The sequence below is a fragment of the Hemiscyllium ocellatum genome, chromosome 32, assembly GCF_020745735.1.
Source record: "Hemiscyllium ocellatum isolate sHemOce1 chromosome 32, sHemOce1.pat.X.cur, whole genome shotgun sequence".
NCBI lineage: Eukaryota > Metazoa > Chordata > Chondrichthyes > Orectolobiformes > Hemiscylliidae > Hemiscyllium > Hemiscyllium ocellatum.
The window spans coordinates 34,097,489-34,114,364 of record NC_083432.1 but is presented as its reverse complement, the minus strand read 5'-3'; the positions used below and the strand labels follow the sequence as shown (position 1 = coordinate 34,114,364).

The following is a 16,876-nucleotide window of genomic DNA, read 5'->3' as shown; positions in this document are numbered from 1 at the left end:
TTCATAGCTTAAGCTGTTTTACCACATATTGAAACAGCCTAGCTTTGACAAAAAATTAAATAGGTCAGGATTTAAATGACCTCACAGCTTGACACGTCTACCACCAACTCCCCCCCTTCATGAGCTTTTACGGCTACTATAAAAATTTACAGTCAGCACTAAATTTGAAAGGGCCAGCTGAGTTAGGGATTCTTGTATATGTGGATAATACCCCTCCCTTACTGGAGAAAATGAAATCTGTTAGAAATGGAGATGGAACATATGGATTCGAGTCTCACCACCATTTTGGATGATCTATGGATGATTTCTATAAAAATACAGGCTGTGTGTATATTGAATTCTCATCCTCTCCACGGTGACTAGTTAACCCATGTTTCTTATGCTGTGGAATATATAAATTATTTGAGATTAGCTTGGTGGGCTGAAGGGCATGTTTTTATGCTGTACTATGTATTGTATAAGCACCTTCTGCTTTGTCCAATGTTGTATCTCATCTGTTGCTGAGGACTTTATTATTGATAAGACGCTCTGTCTGTTTCTGTCTCTCTCATTGTCTCCTCATTTCTGAACAGAAACCAGGCAGTGTCCATCCAGTCACTGCAGACGCATGGAAACATAGAGAATTTTCTAGTCCTCCCATTGTTCACCATGTGGTGGACACATGCTCTCAAAAATAGATTCAAATAAAAGTTGCACAACATTTGGCATTTAGTGAAGAAGTATGAATTAACCACAGGAAACAAGGGGACGATCTCTCAGCAGTAGCTGTGCATGATCGTAACTGGCTGGACAGAGTAATGGGGAACCTCAATCAACTGCTCAACATATCCAGATTCTCTATATCCTTAGTTTGAGCTGTGAAGAGGCAGTTGTTTGAATACTTCTTGGACTAACACAATTAGAAGTGAACCTTTTACTTCTTCATATTATTGCCTTTGTCCAAACAATGTTGGCACATGATATCAAGTCTAGGCACATTTAGAATACTGTCACAGATTGTAAAATGGAAAAACTGATCCATTTGACAGTACTGTAATCCCCCGCCATAATAAGTAAGACCTGGTTTATCTCAAGAGAAAGAAAGAAGGGGTGTAGTTGACTCAATACGTCGTGGCTATTGCCAACCTTTCCCACATTGTTTAGTTTCCACTATCTGTTCCAAGATATGTTCCCGGGGGATTCCCAGATATCCAGCTGTTTGAACTTGGATGATGGCTTGAGCCTGGTATAAGGCCTCCCTTCACAGGCAAATTGAAACAATATGGACTTGTGTGTGACTGAGCTGCAGCAAGAGGAAACAAAGGATTACAGACACTCACAAAAAGGCACCTGCGTAGAGCACTGCAATGGATACTGCTGTGTAAACTTCTGCTCCACTATAACTCACATATACAACTTGTAAGCCGATAGTCTACCACTCACTTTTTATGCTCGGTTAGCTCCTTATAGGTAACATTAGGAAAATGCTATTGTTTTCAGAAATTTCAATTTTTGATTTCTGTTAGAATAGCACAAAGCCACCAGTTATAAATCAGTAATAATTTTGGAATCTTCTAATCCTTTATAAACGTTCCATTAACTCTTACCTTTAAAATGGAAGTGTTTGAACAGTTTTATTAACTTTCTCCTGTTCACATGCTTCTTCTTTGGCAGAAAGCAGGATGTAAAATACATGTAAATTGTGTTTAATTATAGAAATGGAGCAGATTAATTAGGGTTTTGTGTGAGTATATATTTTGTGTTCTTGTAGTGAAGAGCCAGGAGCCCTGGGTTATGTCCCACCTTCTCGAGAGGAGTGTCATAAAATCCCTGAGCAGATTGATTTGAAAATGTCTGTGTGTACATATGTAGGGCTATTGTGGTGCAGTCATAGTACCCCGGAAGGCTTGGATACAAGCCCCATTTTCCCCAGGCATGTGTGTTGTGATGTGTCTGAATGGGTTAATGAAAAGTATCTGAGTATGTGTATGGGGCTCTTGACAGTATATATGTAGTTATTTTAAACAACTTGATTAGAAGTGTTACGACACACATAGTAGGTAGGTCTTCAACAGGGATCTCCTGGCTCAGAGGTAGGGACACTACCATTCCATACAAGCTCCTGTGGGGTGGCAGTGTAGTGATTAAGTCAATGGATGAGCCAATTAACCACCAGCTCCAGAGAACATGGGTTCAAGTCCTACTCCAGCAGCATGTGAAACTTAACATGAAAAATCCAGATTCAAGTTTAACCTGCCCTGAAGGTTGTCATAAAATCTATAAATAAACAAAGGAAAGGGGTTTTTATGGTGCATTGGTAGAGTCCTTGTTTCTGAGTTCAAGTCCTACTTGCCACAGGTGTGTCATAGCTTAACAAAACAGATTGCTTTATACAATAGTGAACATCTTCTGACACAGTGGTAATGTCTCTACCTCTGAACCGGAAAGCTCAGGTTCAAGTCCTGCATCAAGATATTAGAGTCAAAGGTATGTGAGATAGCACGTTGAAACAGTTTGGATTCACGTTGAAACAGTTTGGATTCTAAAACATTTTAGTGCTACACACACACACACACACTGGAACAAGACTGAGCAAATCAGCATGTCTCATATATAAGGATGACACACAAATCTGTGAAGTTTTCCATTTTTCAGGGGGCTCTTGTGGTACAGTGCTGCTGGGCTAGACAGTTCAGGTTCAAAGTCCTTCTGCCCCAGATAACTGTCATAGAATGTTTGAATACTTTTTTTATACTGTCCCTACCTCTGGGTCAGAAGGTCTGAGTTCAAGTCTCACCCAAACAAGTTTATTTAAAACAATGTAGAGAGACAATTACTCAAACTGTGGTGTGGCTGGGATGGTTAACAAAGTGTATGAAATGTGTAGATTTGTAAAAAGGGACAACGAATGCAAAAAAAAAGTAAGTCATGTTCAATCTTTAAATCATGGTTAGGCCTCAGCTGGGGTTTGTTTCCAATTCTAGACACCACATTTTAAGATGGACTTCAAGTTCACCTAGAGAATACTTTTCATTGCAAGGAGAGATTGAGGATTGTTCAAGCAGCAAAGGTAAATCATAGAATTCCTACAGTACGGAAGCAGGGCGTTCAGTCCATCAAGTCCCACATCAATCCTCTGAACAGCATCCCACCGCCTTACCACATTCCTGCAATTCCCATGGCTAATCTATGAAGCCTGCATATCCCTGGACACTACAGGCAATCTAGCATGGCTAATACCTAACTTGCACATCTCTGGATTGTGGGAGTAAACTTGCAAAGACATGGGGAGAATGTGCAAACTCCACACAGACAGTACCCAAGGTTGGAATTGAACCTGGGACACTGGTGGTGCTGGAGGCAACAGTGCTAGCTATTATGCAACCCATAGTAAAGGATGATCTAACAGCAAACCAATTTACAATGGATTTTGATCACATCAGCAGAAAGAAACTATGTCCTGTGATGAGTGGTTCGGTGACACAAATCCTAGCTTTAAAATAATTAACAAATTAACTAGAAAGAGGATGGAGAATGTTGCAGAATGTTGCTGAGATGTGGAAGACACTATCTGAAAAAATTGGTAGAATCATATTCTTTAGGATTCTTCAAAAGGCAGTTGTACATGTACTTGAAGAAGACTAATTTATAGACTGACGGGGAAAAACTGACTAAACTAAATAGAAGGTCTCTTTCAAAAAGTGAGCACATGAAATCTAAATGGCCCTTTCTGTGCTGTAAAATTTTAGAATTAATGAGACTCCAATTTCTTGTGCAAACAAGATCAATTTTTAAAGATCTCCTGTGAGGTGTAGTATTTTACTTAACAAAAAACATTTTTCCTGTACAACTTAGATGAGGGGAGTACTTTACATTAATCACTTCATCTTTAAGATCGATTATTGGGGCAAAGCATTAGGCTTTTTTTGAACAAAATTGCATTTTTTCTCAAGACGTGGGTAATTCAAACCTGGTCACATATTTATGCCCAACTCTAGTTGCCCCCAAAAAGGTGATAATCAGTCTTGTATTTGAATTGCTTCTGATGGTGTTCTTAAGATGGTGCTGGATAGGAGAACCCTTTCAGCCTGTGGCAGTTGCTAAGGGCCGTGAAACCTACCTGGAGCACTTACTCAGCACTTACCCAGATGCTCCAAGGACACCATCTCAATGCAACTTTACTGTCCATCACCTCCGTGAGGTGAAAACAACAAATACTGGAGATCACTGTGGGTCAGACAGCATCCACAGAGTTAAAAATCACACACCAGGTTATAGTCTAACGCTATAAATTAGTCCTCTTCAAGTACATACATGCCCAACTGCCTTTTGAAGAATCCTAAGGAATATGATTCTACTAATTTTATTTGGAAGCACTAGCTTTTGGAACGTCACTCCTACTTCAGGTGGTTGTGGAATAGGACCTGAAGGAGCAGCGCTCTAAATAAACCTGTTGGACAATCACCTGATGTTGTGTGATTTTTAACTCCGCGGAGAGTACTGCAGATGCTGGAGATTAGAGTCAAGATTAGAGTGGTGCTGGAAAAACACAGCAGGTCAGGCAGCATCTGAGGAGCAGGAAAATCGACGTTTCGGGCAAAAGTTCTTCATCAGGAAGGGCTGATGAAGGGCTTTTGCCCGAAACATCAATTTCTCTGCTCCTCGGATGCTGCCTGACTTGCTGTGTTTTTCCAACACCACTCTAATCTTGATTTTTAACTTCATCCACTCCAGTCCAACACTGGCTCCTCCACATCATAGCATCCACAAAGAGAGAGCCAGCTGATTTTTTATGAATCTAGATGATTCCTCATCAGAGCTTAAGTGAAAGTGTGGAGGGGCAGCTATAGTTTGGTGGGGGTAAGAGCGGAGGCAGCCGGGCACTGGGTATAGGGTGCTGGTGGTGAAAAGATGTTGATAATTCAGATTAGATGATTGGAATGTGGGAATGACTGGACAATGGTGAATCTCCAGCCAGACGTAAAAGGACAGACAGTCCCCTGGGATGGGGGAGAGGGGAGAAAGGACATGATAACAAGCTAAAAGAAAGGGAAGAAATGGTTCACAATTTAAAGGTGTTGAACTCAATATTATGTGCCTAGTCTGAAGGTGAGATGTTCCTCCAGCTTGCGCTGTGATTCACTGGAGCACTGCAACATAGTGAGGACAGATGTGTGGGCACGCGAGAAGACAATGTGTTCAAATGTTCATTTATAGGAAGGATGGGTTCTTGCTTGCACACAGACTGGAGATATTCTGCACAACAATCACCCAGTCTGCATTTGGTTTCTTCAATGTATTGTAGACTACATTGGGTGCAGCAAATACAATACACAAGATTGGAGGAGGTGCAGGTGAAAAGGTCTTTAGGCCCTTGGATTGTGAGTGGAGGGGAGGTGACGTGGCAGGTGTTGCACCTTCTGCAGATGCATGGGAAGGTGCCATGGGAAGGAGGGATGACTAGGGTCCATTCCACAATTACCAACACTTCAGCTCTGATGAAAAGTCATCACGACTTGAAACTTTAGCTTGATTTCTCTCCATGGATGCTGGCTCATTAGCTGTGATCTCCAGCATTTGTTGTTTCCAGTATAGATTCCAGCATCTGCCGTAATTTGTCCCTACCTCTTGTGGGGTACTTGGAGGCTAATTGGAAAATCTATGGTCACTGACATCTTTAACAGGCCCCGATGGTATTTTGTGCTCCCATCTCTGGCCCCACATCCTACTGAGTCAATGACCCACAGAGGCCAGAGGATCATAGGAAATTGGTCCTCAGGGGTTTCCTTCAGGATGAATCGCCAAGAGGCATCTTGCTGAACAGTATCAGTTTCTGATGACCTGATTCCTGTGTGGTGGTCTACAAATAAAGGATGGACTGCAGCATTGAAAGAATCACAAAGGTGCACCTCTTTGGTTCCACCTAACCACAGAACTTTATTTTTTAAATTGACTTACCTTTCCAGAGGCTATTTTCACAAACTTTATTAGTCCCAATTGTTGGGAAGGATCCTTAATCGATGTTAGGCCCCTCATTCATATATATATATTGGTGGTAGCAATTATGTCAGATGGAAACTTCAATTTGAGCCAGACATTTTCATTCATTATTCATGTTGCCCTGTCCCTTTCCCTTTTTACACCCATCTTGCACTGGTGAGGTGAGATTATTAGTTGCATGTTTCAAAGAAAATTAGACCGTTGAGCATGTCGGACCAAGGAAGAAACAGAAACCAATAAGACCCACTAGAGTATGGTAAACAATAATTAGAATTTTTAAAATTCATCCCTGGGATATGTGCATTGCTGGCCTGACCAGCATTTATTGCCCATCCATAGTTCCCTTGAGAAGGTGGTGGTGAGCTGCCTTATTGAATTGTTGCAGTCTATGTGCTGTAGGTTGACCCACAGTGCTACTGGGGAGGGAGTTCCAAGATTGTGACTCAGTGACACTAAAGGAACTGCTATATATTTCCAAGCCAGGATGATGAGTGGCTTGGAGGGGAACTTGAAGTTCCCATGTATTTGCTGTCCCTTGTTCTTCTGGATGGAAGCAATTGTGTGTTTGGAAGGTTGGAGAATTTCAACAGTGCAACTTGCAAATGGTACAAACAACTGCTATCGGGTGTTGCTGATGAAGCAAGTGAATGTTTGTGGCTGTGGTAACAATCTAGTGGGCTGCTTTGACCTGGATGGTGTCAAGCTTATTGAGTGTTGTTGGAGCTGCAACCATCCGGGCAACTGGGGAGTATCCCTTCACACTCCTGACTTGTGCCTTGGTAGACAGGATTTGGGAGTCAGGAGGTGAGTCACTCGCTGCAAGATTCTCAGTTTCTGACACTTTGTAACCACTGTATTTTCTTGACGAATCCCACTCAGTTTCTGGTCAGTGGTAACCCTGGGATGTTGATAGTGGGGAATTCAGTGATGGTGATGTCATTGAATGTCAAAACGTTTGGAACTGTTTGATTAATACCAAGTCTGACTATTCACATAGGTTATTGGTTGTCAATACTCTGCATTTTCCAAGTTATACATTATAACTGCACTTTGGACTTCAGCCTACCATAAGACAATCAGCTAATTTTTATATTACATCTTTAATGAAAGTCATTTGCAGTTGTATACATATGCATGCTGTATTTATAGTTTGGATGACCAATTTTCTTTTGTATTACATTTGTAATGAAGGAGACCAATTATTACATTTTAAGTTTATAGTTTACTCCTGTAGATTGGATGACTTTCAGAAACCATTTAGGCTTTCCTTGTATAATTTATAACTGTACTAATTGGGTGGCACACTTTACATTTCATTCCAACATCTCACAATTTGGAATATAGCCTTGGAAGTAGGGCACTTAGCCCATCCAGACTATTTTGTCATTTAATAAAATCATGGCTGATCTGCAGCTTAACTCAATATATCCAACTTTGTCCCCTATTCCTATTAAGTAACAAGATACCAATCTCAGGTTTAAGATTAACAATAGACATGGCATCAATTCCTCTTTATGTTTCCAAAATAGAACTACCTATTTTGTATATTCTAATTTTGTTCGTTTAAGGTTTGGCTTTAATTTTTTGATTGTATTTTCTGTTTCCAGATTCCACTGGAAACCATCTCTCTAATCCATCTTGAAAACTTAGAGTAAATCACCCCTCAGCCTCCTCAACTCCACTGAATGACTGTGTACATCTCCCACCCTTTGTTTTAACAGATTCACAATATGACTTGCAGTATTTTATTAGTTTACTATTTTCTGAATGTGTATGGCCCCCCAGTATTTAAAAAAAACCCTACTTGTTTCCACATTAAGCACAGCCTTCACTTTATAAGGCATCAAGGGGTAGAAACTGTTATTTGTGATTCTTGAAGAATTCAAAGTGAATCAAAAAGAGAGAAAAAAAACATGTTTACTTGAACATCTTTTCCAACATAAGAATTCCCAACTGGATGTAACAGCTATTCAGTTTGAAGAGTTAACTGTTTAGTTTGTAAAGTAATATTGGAGCCAAACATTCAACTGCACAGCCAGGAAACATAAAATTTAGCAAAATCTCTGACAGCAACCATAAAAATAAACCATGAAATGAACAGAATATCGAAAGGTAGGTTATTTAATGTTGTGCTTCATGAATGTATCCTATCGACTGTGATGGGATGGGTGGAAATGGATGATTTATCTGTCCCATAGGTGTCATAAATTTTGTCCAAAGCAGACCCGGCTTTTCAGTTCAGCCTACCCTCATGCACTTAGACTGCATTTTTCTCTTCCCTGACTCTTTAAGGCAGCATACTTTTCCATTGAAATTGGTGCCGAGGGAGGATGTGTAGAAGACACCACAATCCTTAGTGCACCTACCCCTGTGAGCTTCCCAAGTTTTGTAGAGAAGGAAAGAAACAGTTCATTCATAAAAGCTGCTATCCAGGGCTGGACAGCAGGTGGCTAAAAATAACAGTAGGATGCAGATGTCAGTGAAAAGCAAGTTTTATAGGGTATTAAAGTGTTTATTTAAGAGCATTGTCTAAATCCAACTGGTTTTCACTAGATAAATGGGCTAAGACAAACGCTGCACATTTCCACCTTTTTGTTGAATGTTTCTGATAGTCTGGATGCAATTGCTGTTTCTCCACACTTAACACATTGCGTGAGTGCTGCAGATGCACCACAAAACTCTAAGTCCCAGAGATGTTATGGATACTCTACTGAGTATTAATTCTGAAAATTATGTTGGTTTATTCCACACTCCTTGGTTCCTATGAATAAAATATTCTCACCTCACCTCTTTTGACAACATCCATCATTGCTCAGACAAGCAACCTACTGCCTGTCTGCTGAACTACCTCCTAAGGTTAAATGTGGTTTGGAGTGAACCTGCTTCCCTCCACAAGGGATGTCTTTAAATGCATGCTTCCTACTGTTGCTGCAACTCAGATCGGGAACTCACTCTCAGTTGCTCCATCTTCCACTCTCTGAGTAAATTATGGAAGTGCTCTCCTGATGCATCACAAAACATCATACTGAGATTAAAGGCATGGTGATCAGTGCACCTGACTCACAGTTCAAATCATTACGTGCTGCTACGTTCTCAAATTTAGCCTGACATAATTTTTTAAAAAATAAATGTAATTATATTTTAGCAACTGTTACATGTGTAAATAGTGAAAAAATATATTACAGCTAGGCTTGAACATCTGGTTAAAAATTACTCTTTGGATCATTCTCCACTTAATGCTGAAGCCATAAATTTACATAGCCTCACACAGCTACTCTGTTGTACATTTACCCATCAGCTCATGGTGTCTGCTGTCTGTACTGACATTCATATGTTCTAAGAGTTTCGGTTTTTTAGTGACTTCTGTGATCTAAACGTGTGCGATTAGCCACCTGCTGGTTTAATGAGAAGAGTATTGTAAATAAAATAAAATATAGTTTATTGTATCACTGCAAACATTTAGGTTATAGCAATAATTACTATATTACTTCAAATACTGTAGGGAGGCTGAGAGTTTCCTACGATCTTCCCTGACATCATCATACAAGGTGTTAATTACTGCACCAACCTAATACTAACTTTTCCAGACCCACATGCAGCATCTTCCAAGCTTTTGCTGATTATTATGATTGCCATACACTTGTTTATGTAATCACATTGACCATTATCCAACATCACCCAGGTTTTTGACTTTGCAAGTTCAAACAGTCAGGCAGTTTCATGATTTTCCCCAAAGGTGTGCTTTTCAGATTTGGAAGATCGACAGCTTGTTGGATAGGTAGTAGTTATTTTGGATTGTCTCCTGACAGTTTGAAATTTGAGATTCTGTTCTGGAAAAGAGGTCTTTTAGTCCCTTGTTTTGACAGAGGATATCATCCTTGCTAGAGCTGGCACATATTTCTTTGCAATATCTAGAATTATTTGATATTGCTTGTCTCTTCTTAAGGTATCTTCAATGGAGTTATGTGCACCACATCTTCAGGTTGTATCCATGGATTTTTGTTCTTAATTCACTTGTAGATCCGTACTGCAATAGGCAGTTTTTATCTCATCTTGATGATTAATTTGGTCTTTCTTGTTGGCCCTCAATTATTGAATTATTGGTGAAGTCAACTTGTTCGCTTACACAATTGTGTTTTCTGAAGATTCCTTCTGGCTTGATATATACTATATTTGGCACAGTTAGAGAGGATTCTTCTTTGAAAGATAGAATGATCAGATAGCCTACTTGAACTTGTTTCTTCCTCATCATCTCAGCATCTAATGTGTGCTTATGATTTGTTGCTTGTTGCGTTCTAGTTCAGTTGCAGTTTGTTCATTGGCCCAAGTGGACATACTGTTCTGTTGTTAAGTCTTTGTTTTACTTTCTTCTCGATGTTTCTTGAGAATCTGAATTCTCTTCAATGTTGATAGTAATAATAAACATTTTGACCAAACTAATAAAGTCACAGCTTTCTGTTTTATTGATAACATGAAATAAATTTCTTATTCCAATGTAATTAAACTTGAAAGATTCTTCTATTTATTTAAGCTTGGCCAGAAGCTTATGAAGTCCACCAAAATCTTCTGTTATTTAGAACTTTCAAGAATAGCTTCTTATCATACCTTCAACGTTAAGTGTGATTGCTCCAGATCATGTAGTTGAACTTCTGTCAGATGTAATGTGTTTAGTCAATGTTCGCTCACTATCAGACATGTATTCCTGCATTTAAACATGAAATTTGTCAGATGCTCATTGTTATAAATGTTAGCTTACCAAAATGCTGAGCAAGGTGAGGGCCCATGATGTTCGAGGTGAGCTGCTGGGATGGATTGAGGATTGGCTGTCTAACAGAAGGCAGAGAGTTGGGATAAAAGGTTCTTTTTTGGAATGGCAGCAGGTGACAAGTGGTGTCCCTCGGGGTTCAGTGTTGGGGCCACAGCTATTCGCATTATACATTAATGATTTAGATGAGGGGACTGGGGGCATTCTAGCGAAGTTTGCAGATGATATGAAGTTAGGTGGACAGGCAGGTAGTACTGGGGAGGTTACAGAAGGATCTAGACAGTTTGGGAGAGTGGTCCAGGAAATGGCTGATGGAATTTAACGTGAGCAAGTGCGAGGTCTTGCACTTTGGCAAAAAGAATAAAAGGATAGACTACTTTCTAAACGGTGAGAAAATTCGTAAAGCCAAAGTACAAAGGGATCTGGGAGTGCTAGTCGAAGATTCTCTAAAGGTAAACATGCAGGTTGAGTCCGTGATTAAGAAAGCGAATGCAATGTTGTCTCTTATCTCAAGAGGGTTGGAATATAAAAGCAGAGATGTGCTACTGAGACTTTATAAAGCTCTGGTTAGGCCCCATTTAGAGTACTGTGTCCAGTTTTGGTCCTCACACCTCAGGAAGGACATACTGGCACTGGAACGTGTCCAGCGGAGATTCACACAGATGATCCCTGAAATGGTAGGTCTAACATATGAGGAACGGCTGAGGATCCTGGGATTGTATTCATTGGAGTTTAGAAGATTAAGGGGAGACTTAATAGAGACGTACAAGATAATACATGGCTTGGAAAGGGTGGACGCTAGGAAATTGTTTCCATTAGGCGAGGAGACTAGGACCCGTGGACACAGCCTTAGAATTAGAGGGGGTCAATTCAGAACAGAAATGCGGAGACATTTCTTCAGCCAGAGAGTGGTGGGCCTGTGGAATTCATTGCCACGGAGTGCAGTGGAGGCCGGGACGCTAAATGTCTTCAAGGCAGAGATTGATAGATTCTTGTTGTCCCGAGGAATTAAGGGCTACGGGGAGAACGCTGGTAAGTGGAGTTGAAATGCCCATCAGCAATGATTGAATGGCGGAGTGGACTCGATGGGCCGAATGGCCTTACTTCCACTCCTATGTCTTATGGTCTTATGGTCTAATGTTTGGTTTGTGTCATCAAGTTCGAGTAAAGCAACAATTGTTTTGTCTTCTGAAAACTGTTCCATCTCATTATTTGTTATTTACCTCCTTGTGTGGGTAGTTCTTTGGTTTTTCAGTTTTCTGTGGCTGTATCCTGCTTCAGCATATTTTCTGAGATTGATCTATTGTTTTATTCAAAAAGCAATTGGTCTTCATGGTTGCATGCTGTTCATGCTTGTGAGGCTGTTTTGTTCCACAGCAATGACAAGGAATTTCTATGTCTGTCCTGTCTACTACCTGACCTTATCATGCATATCTTTTATGGCCTGATGCCTTAAGAACTGAACAGATTCCAAAGATCTCTTTTTTGCCAAATGTGATCCTCTGCCTGCAGGATAGATATGTGTTGCTTCTAGACTTCTGCTTAATTTACCAACTGATTGGCTTTCTCTAGAATTAGATGTCCTTTTGAACTGAATTTGACAAAACCTTATCAGGATTGCCAACAACAATTTTGTCTCTAATTAATTCTGACTCCAAGTCACCAGATTTGCATCTCTCCATTCGTCTGTGGAGATCATTAATTAAATCATTTAGAGATCCATCAATTATTCTATTCTTTTATTAAATCGTGTTTTCAAGAATTACATTAGTTCCCAGGTTGAAGTAATTGTCAAAGACTTTCAGTACCTCTTTGATTTATCATTTCTTTTGCCCCTCAGAGAATTATTACATTAACTGCTTCACTTTCTATTGTGTGGAATATTTATTTGTTCAGCTTCTGATCTAACATAGAAATTAAACTATTTTTAAGAGTTGTTTTGATTGGAATGTCTAATATTTCTATTCCATTTGGCCCATCTCTGTAATTATATCTTCCTGGCAATGCTATTTCTGAAACTATGGATTTTTAAACATGGTTAGGCATTTTATCTTCTTGAATGGTTTTTATTTTGCAAAAATAGCAGTCCTCCTGTCTTCTTGTTATGAAGAAGCCTCACCTTAACCCTAACCACTATTTACAACTGTCATGGAGGTTTTGCCACCATTCACAGATGGAACAGAGTCTCCCAAATAAATGTCCGTGTTAGACCAGGATTGTTCACTTCTTGAGCCTCAGTTTATAGTTTATTGCATAATTGCAGCAAATATATATAAGTTATAACAAATAATTACTTGACTATACAGAACTGAAACATTGATGAGGAGTGACCAGAAGTCAAAACTTTTCATCTTACAAGCATTATGACTAAGGTGCAAGAAACAGACTTGTAAAGAGGGGCACCAATTTATATGCCACGAGAAGAGAGAGCAAACTGTATGCATGGGTGATTGTATGCATAGAGATGTTTTAATAACACTTAACTGTCAGTCTTACAGTTTAGACCTGGCAGGGGTTTCTGATTGGTCAGAGCACTGCCACTTTGTACCAACGTCCAGCTACCTGGTCTGAGAATTTAAATTAACATATAACTGTTTTTGCTATTCCATACCAATAAAAGCCCAACCAATGAATACCCACTTCTCATAATGCATAAATTAATGTCCTTTATCTCAAGTTTCTTTTGTCTAAGTCTTACTGAATGAAAGACAAATAAACTTGATATTTTTCCTCCTTTTAGTAATATTTCAGCTACAGTAATAAGTAAATCTTGGTAAAAATGTCTATGACGAAGACTCAAATGACAGGTCTTACTCCTTGGACAGCCAAAGCTGTGCTTCCGCCTGCAAATCCATATTTTTTTTAAAAGGTCACTCCAAGGACATGGGTGCTGGTGCCTGGCTGTTTGCCTTTGAGAAGATAATGGCTGGAAGCTGCCTTCTTAAACCATTGCACTCCATGTGTTCTCGCGAGATGCACAATGCTCTTATTCCAGTATCATCATATTGGGCTATGCTTAATGTTCTCCTCATTATTAATCCTTTCAGACCCTTGCACAACATTTCCATGAAATCCTATTTTACTTTCTCACCAAATCCTCTTGCTTTCATTATAGTGCTGACTGCACTTACTCAAGTATTGACCCTTTAATACCACGTGCAACAGTGTCAATTCTGCAAGATCACCGCTTTGGAACTTGCAATTGCTAAAAAAAACACGTTATTGTGTTGATAATGGAAGGTGTGTCATTCTGCATGCAAATGTTTTATTATGTAATGCACAATATTACTTTGTTGCTATGATAGACCTTTGCCCTTCTAAGGCAACATGGTCTAATTGCTAATAGAGATATCCAAGAATTGTTTCAAGCTTAATTGTTCATAGGCACATTCAGAAGCCAGTTAGAGAGTGATTAGTTCCACACAGATCGGAAAACTGGGTAGAAGTATCTGTCTACCCCAAAAGGGACAAAGTAATTATTGGAGTCTATGTGTGAAGTGTGGTAGGGGTGCACCCTACAAACCACCCATCTTTGAACCAGGAAGCCTGCGTTCAAGTCCACCTGCTCCAGCAATGTGTAATAGCATCTCTGAATAGATTGATTAGAAAAAGTCTATAAAGTGTGATGGACACTTTTTTTTTATTTTCACATGCAAATACTTCTAATTTTTAAAGAAGAAAAGAATTAAATGTAGATTTTCACAATGTTTATACCTTTTGCAGAATGCTTTGTAGCCATCAACAGCATTTAGTTAATTGTGCCTTAATGTTTCGGATGGTCCATTTATGTAGCCATCTAGTTAGTATTTGTCTTTCTTTCTGAGCTCACCGATCGGGGCTGGAAGCCTTATTTCTAGTTTCCTTTTTTGAATTACTTCTCCTTTTCACATTTTCCAATTTTTCTGATCTCTTGACAATTCTGGTCAACTTACCAATTATCTAGAAAACAAATTCAGTTGTTTGTTTCCAAATGAATATTCCCCATGTGTTCTTAATACCAAACCTAAAACATTATTTAGGAAACTAGCACAATTTTTTATTTTAAAAATTGGAAGCTGCACCAAAGAATAAAAACCTTATTGTTCTTTTGCTCTTTCCCTTTAAGACCATCATCATATATGAAGTTTCCCTTCACACCCACTCCAGATGGGCAAGACTGCACAACATGATCCTGGCCGAAACAACAGGAAATTGCACAATGGGTCATTTCTATTTAATAATGAGGCTTTATTGCCTTCCAAAAGGCAGAATGATTTTGCACTCTCATGGTTGTTGTACTCCAATGTGGCCATTACCACTGGCCAGAAACTCACCTGTTACATGTGAATAATGAAATGTTTCTGACAGATCAGCTTCAGGACTTTCTCATTCTTTTGAGATTTCATTTTCAGCCACCTGTTAGGCTTAACCTTTCAATTAGAAAAAAATAAAGTCCCTGGATTTGAACTAGCATAACTATATGGACTGCATTTGATTTGTGTTAATTTTTAAGCGTTATTTTAAGTATTGACTTGTTCTTTATGGAAATGTAGATTTGATTACGTTGATTTTTAAAACGACACAGAGTTCATTGAATCCAAATCCAAGTTTAATATTTGAAATTATTTCTGACAGTGTGTGGCTCATGTTTAGCAGTATCTATTACTGTATTTACTGATGATGTGCAGAGATTACACCTGAATTCTATATTGAGCTGTATGAAACAAAAGAAAAGTATCTGATTAGTGCTTTATATACTGTTCCTAAATGCTAGGCCCCACTGGCACAAGAAAGAGGCATAAGAATCCAAGCAATGCCTTCAACTACCCAAAGTAAATTAAAAATATTTGTAACATTTAATGTTGCGTTAGAAATGGATCATAACGTTTTGATATTACAATGGCTTGATACCTGTTAAATTTAATCAGTTGCATCCACAAACTTAAGAATTATAAATGATTGTAGTGCAGAAATTTGACAACATTTCTCATTGGAGGATTTCATTGAAATTGGGTAGGGCCTGTGCAACAGTCAATGACTAAAGAAGAAAAGAATGGGAGATGGCCATTATAATAAGGCTGAATTTCTGAAAAGATAATTGCAAATTTTAAATGGACCAAATAAGGGCCAGCATGTATTATCACAGCTGTAAATAATTGGAGCATAATACTTTTAAATAGGGCCAGAAAAAAAATTTGAATGACATCACCCGGAAGAGTCTGTGTGGCAGTAATCACATCTGCATCTCTTTTCATGAAGCTACCTCCTTTTTTTGGTGCTGCCTATTGCTTTTAAACTGGTTGAATCAAGCTCAGTCCTCACAATGGAATAGCCTGTCAGAATAAACTGTGACATCAATCATATTGATACTCTGTCAATGTGAAACAAAGATTTTTGATTTTAAGCTTTGACTATCTTCATGATGCAAAAAGCGCCCTGTTGACTGAGACCGATTTGATTTATGTATCTGACAGTCAAAAATGTCATACAGTGTTGACAAGATACTGCCACTCCAGTGAATATATTCTGTAATTCTGACACCTTGCACCAATGTAATTGGATCACTACGACATTGAGCTCACTCAATTCCATGTAAATATTCACCTTCTCTGCATTGACATATTTGATGTCATCTCTTTTTCTGTTTATTCATTCATGAGATGAGGGCATCATTGGCTAGGCCAGCATTTACTGCCAATCCAAGAGAGCTGTTGAGAGTCAACTACACTCAATTGATTCTGAATTAAAAGTCAAAGCAGATGGAGCAACTAAACATGCGCAACAGGCTGACTCAGATTGAATCAATGTGTGTTACTATGTCCACATTGTTGGAGTTACTCTGAGTTGAACTTAAATTAATTTGGGTCAAACCATGTAAACATTTAAGTTATATTTATTCAGAAGTTCTCTATGCAAATCATTGGAATGTGCATGGATAGCTTGGGAATTGGTGTGGAGCAAGTTCATCTGGAAATAGCTGACCTGAACCTTTTTTGTGCAGCTTAGTGTTTGAGCTGCATTTATAGCTCATCCTTCTTTTCTTGCTGAACATTATCAAAACTGCATTATATCCTTTCTGGTTTAAAGTGTATATGCAAGTTGTGAATTTTACTTGTGGTTGTGGGCCTTTAAAATGGATGGCAGTCATCAGGG

At 39.0% G+C, this 16,876-nt stretch overlaps 1 pseudogene; it reads left to right on the top strand.

The window, feature by feature from the left end:
* The first annotated feature begins 2,534 nt into the window (after positions 1–2,534).
* Positions 2,535–2,633, top strand: LOC132831065 (U6 spliceosomal RNA; annotated as a pseudogene).
* Positions 2,634–16,876: the final 14,243 nt, after the last annotated feature.